Here is a 6,074-nt window from a genome sequence, read left to right as displayed (position 1 = left end):
ATTAGCAGCAAAAGGAGAGCTAAGGAGAATCTCCAGCCCCTAGTAGATGGGGGAGGAAACACAGTGACCAAGGATGAGGAAAAGGCTGAGGTACTTAATGCCTTCTTTGCCTCAGTCTTTATTAGCAGGGCCGAATGTTCTATGGGTACCCAGCCCCTGGAGTTGGAAGATAGGGACGGGGACCAGAATGGAGCCCCCATAATCCAGGGGGAAATGGTGAGTGACCTGCTGCACCACTTAGACACTCACAAGTCTATGGGGCCTGATGAGATCCACCCGAGAGTACTGAAGGAGCTGGCAGAAGTGCTCACCAAGCCCCTTTCCATCATTTACCAGCAGTCCTGGCTAACTGGGGAGGTCCCTGCTGACTGGAGATTAGTGAATGTGACGCCCATCTTCAAGAAGGGCCGGAAGGAGGACCCGTGGAACTACAGGCCTGTTAGCCTGACCTCGGTGCCGGGGAAGCTGATGGAGCAGATCATCCTGAGTGCTATCACACGGCATGTAGAGAATAACCAAGGCATCAAGCCCAGCCAGCATGGGTTCAGGAAAGGCAGGTCCTGCTTGACCAACCTGATCTCCTTCTACGACAAGGTGACCCGCCCTAGTGGATGAGGGAAAGGCTGTGGATGTTGTCTATCTAGACTTCAGTAAAGCCTTTGACACGGTTTCCCACAGCATTCTCCTGGAGAAACTGGCTGCTCATGGCTTGGACGGGTGTACTCTTCGCTGGGTAAAGAACTGTCTGGATGGCCGGGCCCAAAGAGTGGTGGTGAATGGAGTTTACTCCAGTTGGTGGCCGGTCACAAGCGGTGTTCCCCAGGGCTCTGTGTTGGGGCCAGTTCTTTTAACATCTTTATCAGTGATCTGGACGAGGGGATCGAGTGCACCCTCACTAGGTTTGCAGACGACACCAAGTTGTGTGGGAGTGTTGATCTGCTGGAGGGTAGGCAGGCTCTGCAGAGGGACCTGGACAGGCTGGATCGATGGGCCCAGGCCAATTGTATGAGGTTTAACAAGGCCAAGTGCAAGGTCCTGCACTTGGGCCACAGCAACCCCATGCAACGCTACAGGCTTGGGGAAGAGTGGCTGGAAAGCTGCCAGGCAGAGAAGGACCTGGGAGTGTTGGTTGACAGGCGGCTGAATATGAGCCAGCAGTGTGCCCAGGCGGCCAAGAAAGCCAATGGCATCCTGGCTTGTATCAAAAATAGCGTGGCCAGCAGGACTAGGGAAGTGATTGTGCCCCTGTACTCGGCAGTGGTGAGGCCGCACCTCGAATACTGTGTTCAGATTTGGGCCCCTCACTACAAGAGAGACATTGAGGTGGTGGAGCGTGTCCAGAGAAGGGCAACGAAGCTGGTGAAGGGTCTGGAGCACAAGTCTGATGAGGAGCGGCTGAGGGAACTGGGGTTGTTTAGCCTGGAGAAAAGGAGGCTGAGGGGAGACCTTATTGCTCTCTACAGCTACCTGAAAGGAGGGTGTAGAGAGGTGGGGGTCGGTCTCTTCTCCCAGGTAACAAGTGATAGGACAAGAGGAAATGGCCTCAAGTTGCGCCAGGGGAGGTTTAGACTGGATATTAGGAAATTTTTCTTCACCGAGAGGGTTATCAAGCATTGGAAGAGGCTGCCCAGGGAAGTGGTTGAGTCGCCATCCCTGGAGGTATTTAAAAGACGTTTGGATGAGGTGCTTAGGGACATGGTGTAGTGGTGGTTTTGGCAGTGTTAGGTTTATGGTTGGACTCGATGATCTTAAAGGTCTTTTCCAACCTATATGATTCTGTGATTCTGTGATTCTGTGATTCTGTGACGAAAAATTAATTATGACTCTTCACATTGTGGAAAGTGTCAAAGCATAATTCACGTCAAACCAGTGGAAACATGAAAAACAAATGAAGTGGAAATACTCAGAGCTTGTTTTTGGATGAACTGGAGTATTTCTCATCACATTTGCTCTTATAATTTTATGGTTGCATGTTTTTCGTTTCTGTGGTTCTAAGGAAGAAACTTAAACATTACATTTGTTGGGCTTTTTTTTTTTACTGCTATGTAAGTTGTTTTATTTTACATTTTGAAATATCCTGAGCTTTTTGGGATCACTACCTGGAGATATATAAACCAACATACTGACAATGAAATGTAATACCATGTAAATCTTGCCTCTTCTGCAGTTTTACAACATTTTAAACTCATCTAAGTTCAACTAATGCATTCTAATATTTGTAATTGTTTTGAAAAAGTGTGGGCCAAAAGTTAAGCTAAGCTAGAGCAACGCATAATTTCTAAATTATGTTGGTAAAATGGAAGTCAGGAAAATGTCTGTAAATTCAGCCATTAAATCATTTAGATTTTTCAGATCTAAATATAAAAATATAATGTGTTCCAACATAGATTATATATGAAGAAAACATTCTCTCAACTAGGAATGGGCCCCATCTGCAAAGCTGAGACCACGATCTGCCTCTGGGTCCAAGTTTTCCAAATGTTCTGGGGTACTAGGGCTTTAGATTACAAATCAAGCTCATGTTTGATATAAACAATCACATTTAATTTCTTACACCTCTAAATTCAGACTTTCATTTTACTTGACCACACTTGGTGTTTAAATACACTTATTTACCATATTTTAAATGGGTTTTACAATAAGAAGTTGCTGTGGGGAATGTCGATTACACACTGATCACAACAGAAACCAACACAATGCCCAACAAGAACAGAATGTTCAGAACCATTAGGTCGGTCTCAGTACATTTTCAGACTCCTAAAAGTTGTTGCTAACCTCTGTGACCTTTACGGATTTTTGAATGTAAAGAGGTATCAGTCCCCTCATTTTAAGAGTAAAAACAGTTTTTCACACTAATTTTTAAAAAGACAATAATTTTGATGTCAAATTACAATGTCCTCATTTTCGGATGTACTAAGCAACTGCAACTCAAGCTGAATTCAGAAGAAGCTTGCTCAAAAAGAGCAAGAAAGATGCCCTTAAAATCACTGCACTCAAAATAAACTAGTCTACCGTTGTTTAGAATTGGCCTTCTAAAATCGGCCCACAGGATTAAGATTTTCAACTCAGCCAAGTTAGCAATACAACATATAAAACCTTTTCTTTTTAAGCTACATTAGACACATTGATCAGGAACAGAAAGCGCTCAGCATCTTCCAACATGCAGATGGTCTGTTGATTTATGTCTTTATTCACCATATTATTCAGATTGTTCACCGAAAGCATAAGGGTCTTGATCCTGTAGAAGAGTACACAGTAAGATTATACGGTACAGTATGCATGTATGTGAGCACAATTGAAAACTCTGAGTACCTAGAAAATCCGTAGATCACTATGTATGAATACACAGAAGAAAATGTATCACCGAATTATTACTATTCAATTTCTAAGAATTCATTTATTTGGCAGAAATCAATATGTAGTAGATTAAAAAAAGCAGTTATGTCAAATTATTTAGACATTTGTAAGTCCAAAGTTAGCCCACAACTAAATATTCTTGGGATCAGACCAAGTATTAACATGACTCAAAAGCTACCTAAGAGATAGGGAGAGAAAGTAGAAATAAATTATTAGTTTTACTGAGCTGAGATTAAAAACAGATTTCATATTAAGGCCTCTAGTCTAGAGGAATTGGAAAGGGGCCAACAACCCAGCAGCAGCAATTGCAAATGAGTTATTTAAGTCAGTTAAGACATTGAATAAGTTGAGAAGTCTTCCACCCTACTAAGTGAATAGTCACTAAAATGGCAAATACTATGACTAATGACATAATACTAATGACAAATTACTGCCTTGAAGAAAAAATCCTTTATAAGTACATGTTATGGGATTTTAAATTAACTCTTCGATAATCTCAAAAAATGGAATTGGGCATTACCCCAAACAGTGTGATAACAGCTCTGTTCAGTCTGCAATATGACAGAAAAATGACTGAGATGTTAGGAAACATGTGGAAGAGAATGAAGAATAATTCTGGAGAAATCAGGCATGGCTCTGTGCCATGGCCTTTTGCACAATGTTGACCGTGGGCCACCTCAGTCCAAAGAAGGGTGTTCAGGAATTTGAGGCTCAAGAGCTGCAACGGAAGCAGGAGCAAATCTCAGAGGAATAATGATTGAGAAGTTTTGAACAGTTTATCTCAGAAGATGAATAGAATATGCGATAAAAGTACAAAACAGTGAAACATTGTTCAGAAGCTAGAACAGGACTGTTGCACATACCAGTAACAAGGCAGTATTCAGCTTAAACTGGAAGTTTGTAAAATCAAACATGGCAAACAGGTCTCCATGCAGTACATAGACTGTGGAACTTGCTGACATAACGCACCCAGGAAGTCAAGGGTTTAGTAAGGTTTAGACAGAGGCTGCACATTTAATTGGAGTTCATAAAAATACCTGGTACGTACAGTTAAGGCTGAGGGTACTGCACCTCGAATACTGTGTTCAGTTTTGGGCCCCTCACTACAAGAGAGACATTGAGGTGCTGGAGCGTGTCCAGAGAAGGGCAACGAAGCTGGGGAAGGGTCTGGAGCAGAAGTCTGATGAGGAGCGGCTGAGGGAACTGGGGTTGTTTAGCCTGGAGAAAAGGAGGCTGAGGGGAGACCTTATGGCTCTCTACAACTGCCTGAAAGGAGGTTGTAGAGAGGTGGGGGTCGGTCTCTTCTCCCAGGTAACAAGTGATAGGACAAGAGGAAATGTCCTCAAGTTGTGCCAGGGGAGGTTTAGATTGGATAGTAGGAAAAATTTCTTCACAAATGTCAGGAAAGGGTTGTCAAGCATTGGAACAGGCTGCCCAGGGAAGTGGTTGAGTCACCATCCCTGGAGGTATTTAAAAGATGCGTAGATGTGGTGCTTAGGGACATGGTTTAGTGGTGGATTTGGGAGTGCTTGGTTAATGGTTGGACTTGATCTTAAAGGTCTTTTCCAACCTAAACAATTCTATGATTCTGCTGCAGCAGGCGTGAAATGGCACACTTCAGGATTTGCCAACACACGCTGGGGTTCTAATGAGGGAAAATTACTCAACATCTGCCTGCCTTTGGACTTCTTGCATCTTTTTCTGTGAAACATCTGATACTGGCTGTGCAGAGAAGCTAGATTGGACTGGGCATATGGTTCTGATGAACTTTTAGCAAATTCCTACCTTTTTGTCTTGAACTATTAGGATTAGAGGCAGTTTAACACCAGACCTGCAATATAGTGGCCTGAAATTGCTCCCACTTGAAGAATTTGGGACTGTTACCATTTAAGTGAACAACAGGAGACACGGGCTAGGCTTTATAAACTTGCTGTACAGTGCATCTGGAAGGAGGGGACCGTAACACCTTTTTTTGCTGACACTGCACTTGGTTCATGTCAGCGTGGGAATAATCATAGCGCTTGGCTGCTTTGCTTGATGTTTCATCTTCTTTTTGAAAACAAAAAGCCCAAAAAATCAATACCAAGCGCAGTATCAAAGGACACAGCTGCTAAGCAAAATCTACAATCCCATTAGAGGGGAAAATACAGGTCCTGCATGATGAAGCCACCAATTAGGGCAGCAGCGCCGGTGTTTGTAAGGGGCTCGGCTTTACTAGGTGCATCTTCTGCGATATGCTGTGTTCCGGCCGACCGCCCGAAGGCTCCGGTCGCGGCGCCGGGGCAGCGGCGGGCCGAAGCCGGGGACGTGTTCGCGGGCGGCGCGGCGGCCGCTCCCGCCGCCTCCTGCTCCAGCGCCGCCAGGGGGCGCCGGGCGCCGCCGCGCGAAGCTGCCCGCAGGCCGCTGTGCGCGGCCACGGGTCCCAGCCCGCCGGCGGCCGGGCCCGGCTTCCTCGGCCCCGGCCGCCACCAGCCACCACAGGCGGCTGCCGGCCTGCCGCCGCCCTTTCCCGGGCTGGAGGCGGCGGCGGCGGACGACGGCGTCCAGCCCTCACAAGCTGGTGGAAGCCCTGGAGGTAGGGTCCGTCCCCTCAGAGCGGCGGGGCAACGCCTGTTCATGATCCCGGCGGCCTGCGGAGCGGCGGGACAGCAGCTGCGGCGACGCTCGGGGGGTGGCTCGCCGCGACAGGAGCCGAGCCAGCCCCGGCAGCGCTTCCC

The sequence above is a fragment of the Mycteria americana genome, chromosome Z (assembly GCF_035582795.1).
Source record: "Mycteria americana isolate JAX WOST 10 ecotype Jacksonville Zoo and Gardens chromosome Z, USCA_MyAme_1.0, whole genome shotgun sequence".
In the NCBI taxonomy this organism is placed as follows: domain Eukaryota; kingdom Metazoa; phylum Chordata; class Aves; order Ciconiiformes; family Ciconiidae; genus Mycteria; species Mycteria americana.
The sequence above is the reverse complement of the archived record's forward strand: the minus strand, read 5'-3'. Positions refer to the sequence as shown.